The 21,331-nt window shown below is 43.4% G+C and overlaps 1 protein-coding gene across 2 annotated transcripts in view; it reads right to left on the bottom strand.

Moving 5' to 3' along the window:
• LOC100119465 (polypyrimidine tract-binding protein 1) overlaps positions 1–21,331 on the bottom strand; it is a 455,850-nt gene extending 434,519 nt beyond the window's left edge. The window contains exon 1 of one of the 2 annotated variants that reach the window (XM_016988895.3): positions 19,400–21,331. The gene's annotated coding sequence lies outside the window, so the exon portion shown is untranslated. The remainder of the gene's footprint in view (positions 1–19,399) is intronic. The other variant, XM_031921112.2, reaches the window with a different exon arrangement.

The raw sequence follows: 21,331 nt of genomic DNA on the forward strand, positions 1-21,331 counted from the left end.
ACCGCGCTGTAACTTTGACTGCAAACGATTGCTAAGTTTCATTAGAAATTATTTGTAAAGAGTGAAAATTTTAGACACCAATAAAAACTTTATAAGTCATAAACGTTGCTTAATTTGAATTTAGCTTTAACAAATTTAGTAACTATCAAAAAAGCTCTACTCGAATAAAAAGCTTGCATTCGCGTATCCCCTGCTTGTCGTTGACTTCCTAAACATATCAACCTACGCAGAAGCATCTAATTTCTGCTTTTCCCTCTCATTAGCACAAAGTAGTGCATTGTTCTGTTACAAACGGAGAGGAGACAGAGTCGAAAGCGAAAAAGTAGACGACGGGACTCGAACTCGCGGACCCGAGAGCCAGAGGCCTGTGCTCTAACCACTGAGCTAACGTCTACGATGCATTCGGACGCTATGCATCGTAGTACGGCTCGGTGGACTCTTATCGCTGACTCGTCTTCGCTGCTCGCGTTGCAGACGTGTGCGTCTGTGACAGTTCTCACCACATTCTCCTTCGACATTCCGCAAGCTCTGCCACAGGATAAAGAACACGTCCGCGCGCTCGGCAGACGCTTTAGCGGCAGCAGATGCGAAGCTCGCACATTCGCCCGCAAGAGTGCGCCACGCGACGAGGGTCCCGATAAGGATAAAGAGGGAAACTACTTAGAGCCGATCTCTCTGTCTCTCTCTCTCTCTCTCTCTCTCTCTCTCTCTCTCTCTCTCTCTCTCTCTCTCTCTCTCTCTCTCTCTCTCTCTCTCTCTCTCTCTGACTCTCGAGCAGCATCTCTCTGACTCTCGAGCAGCATCTCTCTGACTCCTAACTAGCAAACTGTTGATCCGGCAATTTCGCGCTCGATCGAGCTTCCTCTCGTGCAGACTAGCACTTGGATCTCCTACTCTCGTCAGTCGTGTGTAACAGACCGGGATGGATCTTACTTTTTTCCGTACTCTTTACTAGGATCCTTGAGGAGCTTCGCAGCTCGGCCAACGACAACTCGTTCTCGGGCTCGAGTTGTCTTTGTTATGCAAATTGGGGGATAAGATTCGATTACCGACTCTTCGGCATTTTCGACAGCGCGTTCTTTGATTTACCTTTGATGATGCATTAGGTGAGCTTTTGTGCTATGGAACTAATCTATTTTGAGAAAACAAAGAATAACTTTGTACTCGAAAATAGCATAATTGTGTGTTATCATGCGATTCACTGCTTTTTGTGTCGCTTTATCTGGAAAATTTACGCATCAAGGATTTTATAAGCGAATGAAACAAGCAAAGAAGCCACTGGACCGAAGAAATCCTCATCCTTCCACTGGATAAACGATTAAAATGCTAATATTGTTTTTCTGCCAGACTCGACGCTAACCGATTAATAAGCTGCTTTTTTATTTGTAAAACACGAGCATACCAAATAAACGAACTGAAAAAGTTCTATTTGAATTTGTTAATCTCAAAAAGCTCTCGTTTAGCCACTAGTTTAATGTGACGATATCGTTCTTAAACAAACGTCGTATCTCACAAACAGACTAGACAAAAAGAAAATCAACTTTTTCAACACTATGAACGATTCATACAGTACACACGGCTCCCGGAGCACACTGCACATTACCGTTATATTCAAATCTTTTCGCCGAAGGGCCAAAAGCAAATAAAATAAAAAACTCAGCAGTACACACGAACCGGTAAACTTTGCACTTTACAGCCAAGTTTCTCTCTCTCGCTCTCTCTTTTAAATTAGTCCAAGGCCCGGAATATTTATATTACAAATTAGCAGCCGTCGGCTGTGGTCAGTCTTTCTCCCTCTTTTTCTCTCCACCCTCTTTCTCCCCTATAGTGGCGCACGACCTACCGAGCAGAACGAGACTCTGTCTCTCTCTCTCTCTCTCTCTCTCTCTCTCTCTCTCTCTCTCTCTCTCTCTCTCTATCTCTCTCTCTCTCTCTCTCTCTCTCTCTCTCTCTCTCTCTCTCTCTCTCTCTCTCTCTCTCTCTCTCTCTCTCTCTCTCTCTCTCTCTCTCTCTCTCTTTTCCGCAATAAGACCAGCTGGAAAGGGAATTTTTAAAGCGCAAAAATCCGGCGACCTTTGGCCTTTCTCTTCCCGCCTAATTACGCGCCGAGCTACGCAGCTCTTCTATTTTTTGGACCTTCTGGAGAGAGAAAGAGAACCGATGGAGGGCAGGTCAAGTGTGAAAATTGTATGGCTCCTGATGAAAGGAAGAGCCTCTCTGCTTCAATTTCGGTGCTGTTGCACTCTCTCTCCCGCGCAATTTTATTTTCGGTGTATTTTCATACAAAGCTTTTTTTCTTCCTCAGTTCGCGCGCGGATCGAGATGTTTACAGAATCTTGAACGGAAGAAAAACACACATACGGCAGGCGGAAATTTTTTACGACGCGAATCGTTTAACAAGAAATGACACGAGGAAAGCTGCTTACCTCGAGCGGTTTACGCGCGTTTGATGCACCGGTAAGTACGTCACAGATAACGATTGAGCGCTACAAAGTTTTCTTTGCGATTCGCGAGCGCGCAAATTAGTCGCGGCAGAAATTTGTGTGTCCCACTGCTGTACTAGTGGGCTGCACGTGCGAGAGAGCGCGGACTCGTGTGTAGACTGTTGAGCTTATTAAGCATATTATTCCGTGTTCAAGCGGCTTTATGTATAACTCGTATATGTACTTTTGCTCTAGATGTGTAGCACTTCGTGTTTCGTGTAATAGTACATGTAAAATTTAAATGCGATTTAGAGAGGTAACTCGATTGAATTATTACGGGGAGATAGGTGCTTTGTCGCAAAGTGAAATTCTAAATTATAAGCTGTAAATGCCCATAACTTTCATCGAATTTGCCGTATGTGACCGTGTAAAATGAAAGATACGATCACCAGTAAAGTTCTATCAATAAAATACCTGAAAAAAAATGCAAATACAGAACAGAAAGAGCATAAAACTGGAGCAAACCACACAAACGCAGAAAAATAGCGCCTTAATCCACACGGCCGCCGGCACCAGTAGCTGGTAGGCTCGTTAACGAGAAAAAAGTAGAACAGGTAGATCCACTTTTAGCGTTCCTACAAATTCTCATTTGTCCTCAATCTGGATTAGTTACGACGACTGATCGTCCGGCACACGTGGATTAAGAGATCGATACAACGCTCGACAATAGTTCGGGCAATTGGAAGTTGTAGAACCATAAGTAAGTGCTTAAAAGCTGTGGACTAACGCGGCTATCCCTTTCATAAGATTCATCGACGCTCGCCGCGCTCTCGAGCTTTTTTCCACAAGCTTCAAGTGTGCCTAAAAGACTCTCGTGATCGCGTTTAAACTCTTTTCGGCATGGCTTTGTTCTGGGTTAAATTTTTTCCCCTATGCATTGGAAACACACGATTGAATAATCAAGTTTGTGACGATATTTCAAGGCTTTGACGATCGATGAATTTCGTTCGAATTTCTTCTCGCGGATGTGCGGGACAAATATTTGGTTTCGCGTACACGAAAGATCGAAGTGATTGTTTTGATGCAGTTGATTAAATTCTGTGAGAATAGTATAAATTCAGAGTTTAGTGCAACATAAATCAGGACGCGTTTATGTTGTTATGGATAAACTAAAGCTCGATATTTATTTATAAATTTTGTCAAACGTCAGGTTTGATACGAAAATATATGCATAATCCATAAGGCACATGGGATATTTCGTTGAATTTCAATAAATTAATACAAAAGCGTCCGTTGCGGAATATTCCGTTGGATGCGTGTAGTATACGAGTCTTTTTTATCATCGAATTATCAAGTCAAGCGACCGAATAAATCCCCGCAAACTTCAAGCTCGACCCACACACGCGAGCTCGTATACTTCAAATTACTCGAAAAACAATTTTTCCGCTAAAAAGGTATTTAAAAGTTGAATCATCCCATCAAAATTCAAACGTAATTCGCGCTCATCTCGTTTCGTCTTTTTTCCTCGGGTGCTCCTCACACACATACTGCACTCCAGAGTCTGCACCGCCAGAGCCGCGATTTATAATTGAAAAGGGTCCTCGACATTTTTTTCAAAACTTTTCTTTCGCTCTGTCGGGCGAGCTGAATCGAAAATTTCCTACTCTCGCGCGCTCGCCGAGTGCAGCTCGAACTTATACAAAATTTAATCTGATTTCTGGCTATCCTAAAGCGCGTTATGGTTATTTCGTTGCGCATACGCACACGTGCAGGTGCACAAAGCTCTCTGCCGAGTTGAAGAGCAACAGCTCACCGACACCGCTCGCGCGGAAAGTGCAAAGCGTTAAAATATTCATCCGGCGTAGGATTACGAATCCGAGTATAGAGTGAGTATAGGTATACTGCAGAGCCATAGACTTTTGCTACACCTTTCTGGCACGTTTCCGTCATTCTCCCGGCCATCTCGTTCCCCTCACTCTAATTTTTCGCGAATTTTCCATTAAGGCGCTCGCAACATTATTTTGCTCGTTACGCTTTATACGTCGCTCTCGCGCATGGGCGTACTTCAGCATTATTTTAGTTTTCTTTTTCGATTTATTATTTTTTTTGTGCGGCTTTGAATGCAGAGTGTCGGTGGCAACAACCACTGCTGCAGTCTTTTGAGCCCGCGTCACCCTTTGAGTTTTCAACTTGCTGGTTACGCGACCGACAGCCATGTGCCGCGAAGAATATAAGCGAGCGAATGTGTTTATACGGTTTGATGGTAATGCATACGCGATGCTGGGCTGTCTTTAGGTATGCATACAAGTGTATCATAAATTATATAATTGAGTGGGAGAGATATTGGTTGTATAAATTATGCGAAGTTTTTGTAACATTTACGGCATTCGAGCACTGAACAACTTAATCATGCGTTTTTACGAACCTACCTATCCTTTGACACGGTAAATTTTACTGGTTTTCAATCAATATATTGGCCCTCTTCTCTGTTTTTTGTCTTCTCTGTGAAAGGATGATAAATCTAAAAAGTTCATCTTAACATTTTTACATTTCAACAATGGCTATAAGACATAAAATTAGTTATACAACGACCTCTTTTAAAAAAAGCTAGATAAGAGAAGGTATAAAAACCATAATGGAATGTTTAACTTTCAGCGCTTTATACAGTCCATTTGCATCAAGATTTGCCTGCGCGCCCTTTCTCCCTTATCCACATTCGAATTCTGCTTTGCTTTCCATAATGCGTTCTCGCTTTTCGGTGCACAGAGAAACAGTGAAAATTCGGAGAATCAGATTCGACTTGTCTCTGCGCCAAGGCTCTTTGCCGCGCGTGCGTTCATCTGTTTCTCTATACGCGTACGTTTTCCATTTCAGCCTTATGCATACCTACTAGACGCACAATGATAACGCGCTCACTTTAACTACAAATGAAAGGGTAACATTATTTTATGATAATTTGCTCGAACCAAACGACACGACTGAGAGAAAGCAAGAGAGAGAGAGAGAGAGAGAGAGAGAGAGAGAGAGAGAGAGAGAGAGAGAGAGAGAGAGAGAGAAAGAAATGGAGAAAATGACGAAACTAGATCATAAAATTCAGCGCCCTTTGCTCTTCCGGTGACTGAGGGAAACGGCGAGTGCAGAGAGGTCTTTTGTTGCTTTAAACTGTTTAAAATGTAGTTGAATATTACTTTTAATCAAGTTATTATCGTATAATGGAATTTTCTTGTTCATCGTCGTCGTCGCCGTCGTCGTCGTCGTTGCGCAGCCGCTGCCACCGTATCACTTTTTAGTCCCGAGAGACACCGCAGGGGTTTACTGCCTATTTATAAACACACTAATGCAGTTTTCTTTTCATTTATACTTTTTGCCCGCTGCCGCGACGCGACGAAGACAGGCTTTGAAAAAGTCTGAGCGCAGAAACCCAAATTAACAACTATACACCTGCACAAATGTATATAATCCGTTAAAACCGAGGATCGCAAAGTTTCATCCGCATACGTTTTTTATCTTCCTCGACGAACTTATTATAATATTCGTTTGGTTTCTTCCATTTTCATATAGCAAGCAAAAACTCGCGACACAAACACACAAAGAGCATCATTTTTCCTCGGCTAATGAAACGGCATAAAAGGAATCGTTTCGATCGAATCGCAAAAAAAGCAAGCGATATCAACGGCGCGCGTATCAGCATCGCGAAAAGACTATTAATTCAACGCGCGTGCGTCCATCTGTTGTGATTATTTCATTGTTGCTGTATAAATTAATGACGATTCCCCAAGCTATATATAGGTAAACGTGAATTCTCCGCGCGGAACTTTCATGTTCACTTTCCATTAGCGAGGCGTCTGCCCATAAAAAAATAGGGAAAAAATCGAGGCGAGATACAGCGGCTAGTCGATCGTGCTATGTGTATGTGTGGTCGTGGCAGACACGTATAGGTTATACTGTACAGTACAGGTAGAGAATCGCGAACGTCGATGCATCATCGGCTGACATCGACGTCGATTTTAATTAGCGCATCCTCGCGGCCAACGCCATTAAACACCGCGGCAGCACGAACGCCTTCGACTGCGCTCGCCGCGCTTCGATTTCAATGCGTTCGACCATCATCTCTATCATGACCTTTGGCTATAGCTGCTTTCCTATGTAATTTTGGTTCTTTCGTTTGATCAACGTTGTGCGATATTTCATCTTCTTATGTCGGAAAACAGTTACGTTAGGCGCATTATTTTACAGAAATTTTTGGAATCCCGATAAGTCCAAGCGGTGTGGGAGACCACCCTAAAACTACTATATTTTAAATTGTACATTGTGTTCAACGCGTAATAAGTTCGAATTGGTTCACCCCCGAACTTTTACATAAAAATACTTAGTGGCAAATCTTTCAATTTTAATTTTTACGAATTATACCTCTAGAAAAAGAAGGTTCAAATAAAAATTCACCAAGATCACTAAGCAAAGCGACCAAGTCCACAAAAGCTCTCCCGACTAAACCAACGTTCTCTCACCGACGCAGCATCACTACAGCAATCGTCTCACCAGAATCCAGGTGGTGCGAGTAATTCTCATTTCCCTCTCCATACCATACACAATGCACACACCGACTGCAATCGCATCCACACAGCAAAAGCGCAGAGGTCAGATGTGCACAGCTGCGACATCGAGGTAATACATCCCTCTCTTTTCCTTCTGTACGCGATATTCCAAAGGTCCGCCAGTAATTTCCGAGGGATTAAGCGCGATTGCTCAGCCTTCCCGACACATTCGAGGCTTTTAATGTCAGGAACACCGCAGAAAGAGTCGAGGGGGCAATTTTATCTTTCGGACGTACGAGCCGCATGGATCACGTAAATTTTGATTTATCGGCGGCGCATTTGACGCGCGCTCGGGCGAGCTTGCACCGTAAAACGTCGAAGCTTGCGAGTGCATCGTTGCAAGGCGGGTGATTTGTTCTTGCTGCTGCTGCTACTTTAACCGAATTTCATTCATTTTTTCTTAATGATGTTAGAACATAAGGCAGAAATGAAAACAGGTAAAAATATCGAAATAGACGCAAAATCAACAATCCACACATTCGTTGTACACAGAACGCGCGTGAGTTTTACAATCGCGTGTCTATCTCTCCACCCCAGCGTAAAATCCCCCGCAGCGGTGGCAGGCATTCAATAACGCAATTAAAGATAGCCCGCACACCGGGCATCAATTTTAGCGCTCAACTAAGTGCGTTACGAGCGCAAATCACGATGCTACTCCGCTCGGTCCTATCGGACCTTTTGCGAGCGCTTCGTGTGTATGTGTGTGCGTGGCTTATCGCGGAAAATAGCTCTGGGAAAAATGGCGAAAAATAGAGCGCACGTTTGAGCGGTTATCGATGTATAGCTAGGCGCTGATATATAGGGGTGAGCATATGCGGGTAGAGAATGTTTTCAACGATGAGAGAGAGAGGCTGTCGCGAGCGTTAGTGTGTTTGTGTATGAACTCCGTCCCCCATTGCAAGCGCGAGTGCGCGCGCGCGGTTATGCCGGAAAAATGTGTGCACAGAGCACGGGCTAATTGAAATGCCTATCTAATTCCGATACTATACGCTGCGCCAAGCGCAAGGATCCGTGTGTGAGTTTATTCGCTCGTGCAAACACGTTCGAACGTTGTTAGAGCATTTAGTCTGTGCGATGAATTGATTTCACGGCTGATTTTCTTTTGACTTCTCTCCGTACTGTTTGCTGATTGGGATTTAAAAGTATCTTCGTTTAATTGTTGAGCTTTGCTGAATGTCTGATTGTAATCGTGAAAATGGAATTTCACTGGCTCGTTATTAGCTAGAAATATTAATGCTGTATTTCTCTTTCAAGACTGAAGCGTTTTTCGTCCTCAAAATCGCTTGTACACCATAATAGCTTTCTTTTCTTTCCCAAGTATCTTTAAACAAGTGTACAATTTGTAGCGTTACAATTTTCAACCCGACTCCACCATACCGTTACAAGCCCATAATACAATCACGCCCTACTTATCGAATTCCCGAAAAGTAAACCCCCGAAACACACACACACACACACACACACACACACACGCGTATATACGCACATCACATAATAGTAATTCACACAAGCCACAATAGATCCAAAGCTCGGCCACAGAGTAATTCCCCTGCATTTACAATCATCAGCCCTGTGCAAAGCCCAACAATACACGAGGCTACTTAAAACTACATCGAGCTTACAATACTCTGCGGCTCACGCATAAATCCCGCGAACATATACACACACACAAACATACACACGGGCATTTCTATTAGCCATCCACGCCGCGCAGTCGGCAAAAGCTGTAGGTCTAATCCATCTCGCGCTTATGATCAACTTCCGACGTGGCGCAGGCGCGCGCGTAAACGTCCGGCTCCAGACGATCGCCAAGATTACGGTGGCAGAGTGCCATGATCTATTATCGTCGCCGCTAGCTATGCTGCCGACGACGACGACGACGACGACGTCATTAAAGCGACAGGGCAAGACGCGATAGCTGGAAAAGACAATGCTGCGGTCGACGTATTAATCGTACACGCTGTTCGCGAAACTCGATATTTTTTTTTTTGTTTTTCGTTAGTGCTAGCTGAAAGTGTTGAAAAGCTCGTTTTTTTTAATGTTTGTTTCATCTCTCGAAAACGCTAATTGACCATTAAGTCTTTGTACGCGGAGATCCGACGTTTTTTCCATCAGCTATATTTTACATCGATAGCTTTTCAGCGCGCTAATGAGGCGGCAGCTGAGTATAACGGGTTCACGGCTGAATGATCATATTGACTGTGCGCGAGTTGGACTGCTGTGTGTTGTGCGCGCGGCCTGAAACGTCACTTTGCGACGTCACTCGCGCTCGCTCTCTCGACTTTGACACAATGCATTTTTCCGTTTGAAAATTTTATTTTGTAATCAAGAGCGCGCTTCACGTCGACTCTTTCTCTCTCTCTCGATGTTCTCAGCATATACGGATCGTTTCGACGTGTATTGTGTAAAAGAAAGGCGCGTCAATAATTGAGCTTTAATTAGCTGCAGCTTCTTTTTCCCGGGCGTGTGTGTGTGTGTGTGTATGACTCTTGTTATCGTTGCGTTCGAATGAGTAACACATCGAGTCATCGTAACACAGAATTTTTCGCATAAAAAGCATCAGGTCGATCTCACACAGACAGTATATATATATATATATATATATATATATACACGCGAGTGCGCGAATAATTTAGTCGCCTTTCGTTTGTCGCGCGATAAATGTTACACACAGTAGAAGCGCGCGCGCGGCTAAAGCTGCAGAGCACACGGCCGACTATATATACATCCGCGCGCGCTAATCAGCGGAAGCCGTTGCGGCAAAACTATACGATCCCGGCGCTATATATACACGCTCACATATACACACACACACACAGATGCATTACATTCGAGTCTGCATTAGGATTTCCTAATTATTATACGCTTTGGGTATAGCGTGTGCTCGCTCGCTACAGCCGTAGGAGCTGAGGCGACACTGGGAAGAGCAAGCTGAGTGTAAAGCTTCTGGCGCAGATAAGCGACTTCGGCAAGAGACCAGCGGCTTCAATTAAACCGAGTCGCTGAACTGCTGCACACTCGCCATCTCTCTCTCTCTCTCTCTCTCTCTCTCTCTCTCTCTCTCTCTCTCTCTCTCTCTCTCTCTCTCTCTTTTAGTCTCTAGCTCGTGCTTTATGTATACATATATGGCTATAGCTGCGCGTATGTAAGAGGAATATTCTATGGACTCGTGTGCGGACGTACGAGGTAGGGAGCGTTGTTGTGTGTGAGTATGGAGAAGTTTTATGCGCTCGTGTAATGGACAATGAATGGGCTTTGGGGATGAGAGAGAGAGAGAGAGAGAGAGAGAGAGAGAGAGAGAGAGAGAGTATGTGTGTCGAGCTTGTAATATTCATGCTGAGAGGACGGATTTATAGGAGAATTAATGCTAGAGGCAGAACCCTTTGCTCGCGTGTGCGCATTGATTTCGCGGGCGCGAACATTGTTGCGCTTTGTGTGTCGAAGGTTTATACGCTGTCGCGCTGCATACGCATTATCGCTCATTGCAAAAACTGGCGAAAGGGTTGATGGGAGTTTTATGGTTGCGATCATGAATCAGAAGCTAGTTTTATGTCTTCTGGGAATGATCGTCGATGGTGAATTTTAGAGTTTTGTGACGCATAGGTGTACTAGTATTGTGTACGTAAGGAATAGGTAAACGCTAATGAGATGTTCGCTGAATATCTGAATCGATGTACGTATGTAGGTATTGCCCACCATCGTCTCCTAGAGTTCACAAATAGCAAGAGCAAAACAGTCTTGTGGACGAGCACAACGTGAATATTTAACTCACACAACATCGTTGCAACTATGGATTCGCTAACCTCGTGTTCCCTTGTAGAACCTATTTTCGAATGTGAAACCGTGTATCAACTTATCTTGTACGCCATCGTATCTGGCTCTGTACATAATTGAAACAAATTGATTGATCCCGAATAATGTGTTTTTCTCCAAAACTCGACTACGAAACAAATTTGATCATAGTCTCAATCCAATCAATTCATACACACAACGGTACACATAAGTTATTCTGAAAGTTAATCCACTCCGAGAACACAGCCGAATAGCAAAATAAACAGCAGATCCACACCTGCAACGATCCCAACGCCAAACCATACTTTTATCCATCGCACAGATGCATACGAGTCCAACGAGAGCCCGACGCCGGGGCATCAGTGAATACATTTTCGAAATGGCCGCTCGCGTATAATCGAGCGTGAATCTCGCGGGGCATCATTATGATTTCGGGATCGAGGTGCAGCGGGCTCTACGCGCCACATGAATACCCTGGTAATTGCCGCGACGGCCGCCGCACCGACAACTCTCCGCGGGCGCACTCTGTCTTTCTCAGCCGCCGCTGATGCTGCTGCTTCCTCGTCGACAAATTGACCTCGTGCACGCTGCGCACTACTGCATCCCTCTGTGCAGCTCTGTCACGCAGTCTGCTCTCTACCGCGGCGAGCTATGAATTCAATTCGTCGCGGGGGACGCTGAGAAAATTTCATACACAGTTTTTCAGTTCGTACTATGGATTTATCGAGTTATGAATTCCTTACCAGTGGAGCTTCGTTTAATTCGCACGACGGTGCAGTGTGTACGGGTTTTCTTGAACGAGAAAGTTTGAGGAAGTCCGCGATCGATAATTCAGCCGAGTTCAGCACACAAGACGAACGCATGGCTTGAGCATGAAGCTAAGTGATCCTACGGTCATTGGCCAACTTCTGGGTTTTGACAGAACGAATAAATCGTCATTTCTTAATTAATGTAACTTTTTGCCACAAAAGTTTTGTCAAGAAGGACCAGTTGCAAGTCTCACCTGACGAGCTATTAAATCAAACTACTCGCCTCTTCGCAAGCAGCATATCGACCCAACGACGAATTCACTCGGAATATCCCGTATAAATTCATCTCCCCCGATTGAACTTTTTGATGCAGCGCACCGGAGGGCGCGAGTCTGCACAGCATTCCAGCTGGAGGCGATTATACCGGGACGATGAATGCGCTCCTCTCTGTCAATCGAGTTGCATTGATTCCGCGCTGCAGTAGCCGCGCTTTTTTTTATTCTCTATATTTTTGCATATCCATCAGTCTTCCCATCAGCCTCTCTTTTCGAGTTGCATTGATTCCGCGCTGCAGTAGCCGCTTTTTTTTTATTCTCTATATTTAGCATATCCATCGGTCTTCCCATCAGCCTCTCTTTTCGCCATATCCTCCATGGCGCGTCATTTTTCCACGGCAATCATTCACCCGGTCTTGCCTGCTGTTTATTTTACCTTGGCTAATGGCTTAGTCGCGCGAAAGGTCGGATGGACTTTTGGCGACGAGCGAAATAAAACACGAGAGATGGTCACACACACGACACAGCGTCGTCTATACTATACATGTACGTACATATGTACATGTCTTTTTGGCTCGGCAGCAGCTTCGAGTGCCAATCCATAATGGACGAGACTGCTCGTCACTTCCGCTGCTCCCTTTTCAACGAGAGCTACTGTATAGCTATACTATATCTATATGTCAACGCCCCCGCGCGCGCTACTTCTCTTTGCATCCGCGACGCGACGACTCTAAACTCCTATCTACCCGAGGGACGTGTCTCGGAAACGTGATGCGATTTTAGCTTCGGCTGTAACTGTCCAAAGGCTCAGCTTTTTTTTTTGTTTTTGAAGAAAGATTCGGCCTTGTTGTTCGGAGGATAATGGGGATGATTCAGGCGTTTATACCTCGTTTTTCGATCGATCTCGCGTAGAACTGATTACGCAAGTGATTGTGTACGCGTATTGTTACGATTAAATTTATGAAAATAGAAATTGTTTACGAGATGATGCACTTCCATTGCGAAATAATATTTATAGCACATTGTGGCTAAAATCCGCAGTTAAGTCACGAATAGGCGAGACTTGCGGATTTTGGCAGTCTGTGCTATAAAATTTTATACGATACGTGTGATTTAAATGGTTCAGTTTTACACGGCACTTAGCGCCCTCGCTACGTTCGGGTGCTAACTGCACCGTGTAAAAAAGAACCATTTAAGTCACACGTGTCGTAATGTACTATTTCATTTAGCAATAGTGCGTCGTGTTATTGATTCCGCCAGCCAGAAGCCAGATTATCTCATGACGCGTTTTACTCGAAATTCGAACTTTATGTCCCTTGGGCAAAACATCTATTATATTCGTAACAGGCCCATTTCAATTTAATTTGGTTACAGAATTGGTCGAGAACTCTCTCGATCGGGCTATATCCCCATGATAAACAAAGGATTAAACTCCGTTAAATTGCGATTTTGATTTATGGAAAATATTAGCTGAACGGCGCGAGAGCTACGCGTTTCAAAACTTTGCAGCCATTTGGTTTCGTGTATAAACTTTTGATAATAACGCTGTATATCTTTTACAGGCGTATACCATTACACGGCATGTCGTTTTATTCTCCGTAACAGCGTTACAATGAAATTCCGTATCGAAATTGATTGATTTCATTCGTCGCGTTCCTATAGGCGTATTTACTTTGAGTCTCATTTGTCGCGTACTCGCAAATCGGGACGTCGTGATTATTGAAGTGACTTGTTGGTGTTATCGTAGGGAACGTGCTCGATCTTTCTAAAAATTCATTCGAACAACGCATTTGTTCGGAAATTGCGTTTGCGATCGGTAGGTATTATGCTTCGTTCGATCGGAAATCTAATTCCGAGACTCTGAAGATCAATCGTGCTTCGTTTTTCCCGTTTCAATGTTTACGTTTTCACGATTAATGGGCGGACTTCTGCTGAAAGAATAAATTGATGAAATTAATTTAAATATATTTTCCTGCGTTTTGTCCAGCATTTATTTATAGCAAAATTCATCTTTTTTATATATAAAATGAAATCGTTGAAATATAATTGAGTACCAACAGCTCATTGTTCTATAATCTTGATCCTTTTAATAGATCAAGCCTCAAAACCTCGATTATAGGTGCAATACCAAAACATTAAAGAAATAAGAAAGAAATGGAAAGATCATTATCAGGCCCAGTTGACTAGTCGCGCGGCAAAGCAAATGGGATATCCGAGCGAGGACAACGCCGAGAAGGCCGCTCGCTGCAGCGCAGTTACTCGGTCAATAAATTGCATTGCGGTGCACGTATTCTCGACTCCGTCGCGATTACGGCTACCCCCATTAAATTTGCAAGATACGTTGTTCTGCGGCAGACCGCAGAGCAGGCGACCCGTCTGATGTCGTGAAAATTCCACTTCGCTGTTGCGGTGAAGTTTTCGGGGCTTGCGTATATAGGCTTGTCTTACGCATCGCGTGCGATCAGTGCGGCTTTTTCAATTAGTGTTTGACTTGTATTGTGTTCTATTGATGATGTGTTTACGTGGTTGTAAATTTATTCTGAATTATTTGCTCGAATTCTTATGGTTGAGTTTGTTTGAGGTAATGTAAATTGTTCAGTTATGCTGTTCCGTTATTTTGTGATTGATCACGCGATATTGTGAACAAGCGTGGATTAAATAAATTTTAAACTTACGTAGTAAATATGAAACTATTCTTAATATGAACAATAATGCAACGCACGTGAATTAATATTTTCGTAAAAACACACGACGAACTAAAAATACGTTCGATCGAGCTACACGCTTGACTTGTTCCATTGTTATCAGGGATGTCCGCAATGGGTATACGCAGTCGCTGCGCCTGTGCATTCCGTGGTGTATCGCGGAGGGAACAAGGAACAGCAGAGGGAGAGCAGATCTTCGGCTGCGTTGTACAAGCCTGACCGTGTGTTGATAACGGCGAGGCTTTCACTTGACGCTGGGAAGCGCGAAGGCGAAAGAAGAAAAGGACTTTTACCGATTCTGTCGGCAGAGCTTTGATGTTTGCGCATACCGACCGAATATTGAGCCTCGTGTCCGAACGATCATAGCCAGCGATACTGGCTATTTTTGTTCGGACTTAAAGGAAATCCATAAAATCGCTGAATTATTCAAATGGATCAATCGTATTGTGACGTTATAATCTCGGGATTCGATCAAGCATAATTAAATTGAAGCCTCTATAGATGTGCTTTAAAAATGGTGAATTAATTTGCTTGTTTTATGCGGATGACGAAGAATTAAAGGAATATTTGAATGCAAAGCGAAGGGGAACAGCATCTACTTGGATTTTGATCTGCTATGAAAAGATTGGTCCTCCTTAAACTCTTTTGTTTTTAACTTAAACTCTTACGATTATTGTTTCGCTCTGTTATTAAATATTGTACAGCAACAATAATCCTCGCGATCGTTTTATCTCCTATATCTGTCAAAGAATCTCCTCAACGGATTTATCGGACATTGAATAACAGCAATAAAACTCCACTAAAACTCGGCCAAAGGAACATTCTTACAAATCATATTATGCCTACAATAAGCGCAGCTCTGGGAATAGTAGAGAAAAAAAATCCAGGAAATTTTATAGGAAGAGCCCGACTAGTCGCTGATATCACGAAGGCGCAATCAAAGCTCTTCGTATATAACAATGCCTGCAGTGGTACGCGGGCCGCATACGCGCACTGCGAAAAGCTCCAGTCATCGGATTTGCGATCGAAGAACGAGAGCTGAGCCGCGTAAGAAAAGCAAACGGCGCCAAGTATAGGATGCGGCTGTCTCAGCATGGCCATTTGTCAGCCAATTCTCTTGAGCCTTGTTCTATGCAGATTATTCTGCAGCGGTGAGATCATGGTTTGTTAGTGCTGGAAAGATATTATTTTTGAGAAATAACGTGCGGACGGCCTGGTTTCGGCTCGTTTTTATGTGGACGACTGTTTTCTCTACTAAACATTTGATTCTGATTATGGACTCAGCAGTTATAACCTAAGCGGCTCAAGCAGGCCAAATATATAGAGCAAATTTGGCATTGGTGGCATTCCGCTACATTTAGACTAAGCGCGCAGATTGTGACGAGGAAAATTAATAATTTCCCTCATCACAATTTTAAATTGAAATCAACCTACGCGCCATCTATCTTCGCTGGACAGAGTCACTGAAAGCTTAAATGGTGGAGGAAACCAGACCAGTAGTCCAGTAAAATTAGCTTAGAAATCGAAATGCGATAGAAATGGCTGCATTTTGGTTATTAGGCAAATCGAGGTCGAAAAAGGCGATTCTGAAATTTGCAGCTTCCTAGGTCAACGGGTTCTATGCGAAAACAGTGTGCAAAAATTAATTTTGCTTATATCTCGAAAACGGCTTAACGTGCTGTAAAACGACCTGCACCGGTCGAAAGAGCGTTCAATTTTGCATTGGAATCGATTTTTTACTGGATTTCGATGAGTGCAAAGTTCCGAGATAATAAATAAAAAATAAATTACCTAAATGTAGAAGGAGGAGGAGGCGCGACTCGTACATGCGCGTGAATTGATCCACGGTATTGCTACCAAATCTGACCGTCACAAAAAAATCACAAGGCCATAGTCAACAAAGGAGGAGTTTTCATTTAGCTGTCATAGCGACAATAATAATACCGTGGATCAATTCACGCGCAGTGTAAAAGCCCTGTACCAGATGCACCTCCTCCTCCTTCTACATTTAGGTAATTTCTTTTTTATTTATTATCTCGGAACTTTGCACTCATCGAAATCGATTAAAAAAGCGATTCCAATGCAAAATTGAACGCTCTTTCGACTGGTGCAGGTCGTTTTATAGTACGTTAAGCCGTTTTCGAGATATAAGCAAAATTAATTTTTGCACACTGTTTTCGCATAGAACCCGTTGACCTAGGAAGCTGCAAATTTCAGAATCGTCTTTTTCGACCTCGATTTATCTAATAACCAAAATGCAGCCATTTGTATCGCATTTCGATTTCAAAGCTAATTTTACTGGACTACAGTACAAAGGTGCTTTGTTTTGACGTGTACATCGAAGTCCATAGGTATAAATCCAAATCAAGTTTATTTACAGTTTTATGTAGTTATACGAATTTCTATTAAAAACCCACGAAAATAATTAAATGCATCTTTCGTTATATTTTCTCAATTTTTCACTTTTTCAATTTCTATACAATATATTTTTCAAAGCAGGATTGCATAGAGTATTATTTTTCCTAGTTTTAATACCCACGGTAATCGCCAGCATTACAGTGGGGTTTTCATTGATTTCTCGACAGACTATAGCGGAGTTCAAAGTTAGCAGGAACGTAAGTAATTGATCAATCTGATATTATATTTGAACTGCTCCGACCTCTTTCTTCAGGAGTAGCATCAACTTTCCCTCATGCACACGTGTCTCTCAAAAAGTTCTCTCCGATAGTTCATTCTCATTAGTAAACGTAATTTCTCCTAGTCACGTTTTCTTTTTCCTTGACTCCCTTCTTTTTTTCTCGCCCTCATAAAGTCATTATTCCAAAGCGAAACTCGAGTCGCGAGAATTTTCAAGTGAAAAGTGCTGAAAGATTTTCGTACTATCTTGGGAATTCGCCGAGGTACTTTTACGCTTCCCTTTCGACCCTATTGTAATGCATCCATGGCTTCGGGGCTACCGGCCACTTGGAAGTTCTCGTACGAATTTCGGTAATGCGCTATATCACCGATGAAAATACCTAGAAAATATAAGATTTCCGATCTCGAGAGAAAGCGCCGCTCATGTAATCTATATACTATCTTTATCCCTATAGACTGTAATAAAATATGTCTCTTAAAAATTCAAGAACCATCTAAGCACCATTGAATTTATTTATAGGTGAAAGACAGAGAACTTTCATGAAAACATGAGCAAAACTTTGGATTAGCTCTATATGAATTTCTAATAAGGCACATCGTGCTTTTGTCATGTACAATGTTCATGCTGTAAAGCAGTTGCAAATGAACCATCGGCCAAGGGTGAGCTTGCTCTATTTCTTTCCAGCTGACTATAATAGTTTCCTTATTATAAAAGGTGCTTGCATATAAATAGTAGAAAGCTTGTTTTATCGTAGTAAATGTTAAACAGGACAACTATATACACACTTGACTGAATTCTCGAGTTCAACTAGATTAGCTCTCAAGTGAGAGGAAGAATTGGCACCGGTTTTCAGTGTCGAGTATGCATCGAACGACTCAGACGAAACGTTATTTCAGTAAAAATAATATACTGACATTCCAAATAAATAAACCAAGTTTATTTTTAACTGCAGCAATATTTGTGCAATATTTTAATAATCATACTCTAATGTCTAGCTAAACGTTCGAGTGCCACCTACATCACTGTAAAAATAATTTTTGCGACAATAAATGAAGAAAAATCAACATGATTGTGAATCATCGACCATGATCACAATGAAAAGTATTACTCATTACTATAACACGAAATAACTCAGCGCGAAAGAAAATAAATTCATCTCGAGGGAATATAACAACTAAAATTAATGACCTATCAGCTTCGCTTTGCCAGCTTTTTGCCATCACGCGTCGAGTATTGAATTTCGCGGGCCTATTAGATAATAACGCGTAACACTTATAATTAAAACGTTATTCGTATATTTCGCGAGAATTCCGTTCGCCGAAGCTAAATCACTTTCGAGGCTCGAATCATACTCTTGGCAAATGCCTTTCGTCGAAGTAATTTACCCGGTATATTCGTACCGGAATATTGAATTTCACTTCCCTCTAGCCAGTGCATTGCAAACAACTCTATCTCATCCCGAGCGCAAGCGCCTGCTGCATCGGTTTGAAAAAAGCCCGATTAATCCTCCCGCACTCGAGAGCACACGACGAGAGAAAAATTCTCAAAGCGTGCGTCGTCACCTCGCGCTCTTATCAGCACGTATTCTCCCACGCACCGGCATGAGCGAAAAAAAACGGCAGTTTTAGGCCACCCAGTAAATAAGTCCCCTTTTTTGTTATCAGACACCAGGAGCGCACACACATAGCACTCCTTTTCCTCCTCCGGAAAACAAACGAACGACGCGACGCACTCCTCCGATAAAGGCTCTTATCGCTATCGATTAATTTTTTTTTCCGGTCGCGAGAGGCTATTTATTTAAGCGCCTTCTATTTTTGCCATGCCGGCGCTGCTTGCTTCCCATTGTTATATACGTATACGCACATACACGTCGACGTACAACCTCCACTCCTTTTACTCGCGAAGCGCGCGCACGCTTGCGCTTCCCCCCCCCCCCTCTCTCTCTCTCTCTCTTGGCATTTCCCTCCTACTATACAACAGCACTGTGCTTCTGCTGTACTACACACTACTACCACGAGCGACTCCGTCCTCGTCGCACAGTCGATAATTCACACAGGCACGAGAGGAATAAAAGCGAGAGAGAGAGAGAGAGAGAGAGAGAGAGAGAGAGAGAGAGACAGAGAGAGAGAGAGACAGAGAGTGAGAACTTCTGTCATCAGTGCGCTTTTGGTCTTCCTAGTTTTCAGTAGAAAAGGTACCAGACTGAGTCAGACGTTACTCACCCGTTCATCCTCGATGCCTGGCGTCGGGGGGGTTGTCTCCAGTGTCCCTCCTGCTGGTCGTCCTTCTTTTTGCTCGATCACGCGCGATAACAGCTTTCTCACCGTGCACGTCGCACACACCGACGACGACTACGCTGCGACTGGACGATCGTCTCGCGGATGATTTGACGCGCTTGTCACCGCACTTTTGCCAGGAGATAGAAAATGACAGGTTGCGCCAGCCGAACAGGAAAAAAAATTAATGCAGACTTACACACTCTCGAGGCCGCCGTGTACGTGTGTGTGTGTGTGTGTGTGTACAGCCAGTGAATGAGTTAGACGAAAGGAAGCAGGCGCAGAGCGACACTTGTCTCTGCTCCTCTCTCTCTCGCTCTCTCTCTCTCTCTCTCTCTCTCTCTCTCTCTCTCTCTCTCTCTCTCTCTCTCTATCTCTGTTCGCACACGAGCTCGTGGAACACACGTGCGTTGGTAAGTCAGTGGGATCTTTGTCTCGCGTTTTATCAATTAGCCAGCAGCCGCGAAGCCACGAGCAGCTGTCCGTCGAGCCTGAGAGACCGGCGACTGGGTGGAAAACAGCGCGCGCGACAGAGAAGCCCGTTACACGCGAAACCGACAGAGACAGATAGAGAGCGCGCGCGAGAGAGAGAGAGAGAGAGAGAGAGAGAAGCACCCGGCACACTCGCGCACACGCGCACTGGCCCCCGGAATATAAGACGGACGAGCTGCGCCGGAGGAAGAGCAAGAAGCGATCGTTGTCTCAATGGCGCAAGTAGAGTTCTACTAGGTTAGGACAGACGCTCGCAGGGTTCTTGTGCTGTCCCGTCGTCGACGATCAAGCGCGGGTGTGACACTCACTTTGCCTCGTAATCCGTGACACCCGGTCCGCTGCCGAGATGTAGAAGAAGTTACACCGATAGAGAGATAGTCAGATTGAAGAACGCGGGGTTGTTTTGACAACGATGACTCTGGCTCGCGCGTCGTCTTAGCGGCAGTAGATTCACTTAGCCGCCGATAACGAGCCTCCGCGCGAAGAACTTGCGGAGCTTTAGATACGACTGCTGACATCTCACGGCGGCCGGGGCAAGCTCGTGGAGAGGAATCGATGACGTCGCTCGCGGCGCTCGCGGTCCGCATTTCTCGTCGCTAAAAAGTAAAAGCGAGCGTCGTTGCTGTTGCATGCCTGTGTGTGCGCGTGTGTGTATGAGCTTGCGAGAATTGAAATGTGGTGGCTAAAAATAGAAACGGCGATTTGCGGGTTACGACTTTCGGTAAAATTGTTTGAAATGAGACATAGCATTCGGCTGATAATGCATGACTCAATAGGAATTACTGCTTTCTTAGTAAATGCGATATTTTGAGATAAGGGTGGAGGGTAAAATACGGTTTGGTGGAATATGTTTTTTTGTAGATAATTATGGCTACAGTTACTCTTAATGAAAAAATGATGCTATAATATAAAAAAATAAATAGTATTATACATACAGTTGGTTTTTAGTTTAGACATTCTTTTCAAAGTTTATCACTTATTGTCATGTCATTTACAATTCCATTTTGAATACACCATATTAAAAATTCACTATAATAAAATGGCTATGAGATTCATATGTTTAAAATCTGATTATAAGATTACTTAATTTTGAAGAATGTTTTAGTATCGAAATATAAATATTATAAATGTATTTTTAAATAAAAGCCATATATAAAATTAGTTTTGCTGCCATCTTATAGTAAACAGTTTTACTTTATGCTGCGTCGTTGGTATATGTAAGGAAAACTAGCTGACCGACTGATACAAACTGTAAAGTCGAGCTTTAATATTTACCCGCGGATTCAAATATTCGAATCTGTTCCTACATATCGTTGGCAGAATTTAGCAACTATCAATGTAGCTAATGCCTACTTTATCTCATTGCAAACAATTTTTTATGGACAC

The sequence above is a fragment of the Nasonia vitripennis genome, chromosome 1, assembly GCF_009193385.2.
Source record: "Nasonia vitripennis strain AsymCx chromosome 1, Nvit_psr_1.1, whole genome shotgun sequence".
NCBI classification, from domain to species: Eukaryota; Metazoa; Arthropoda; class Insecta; order Hymenoptera; family Pteromalidae; genus Nasonia; species Nasonia vitripennis.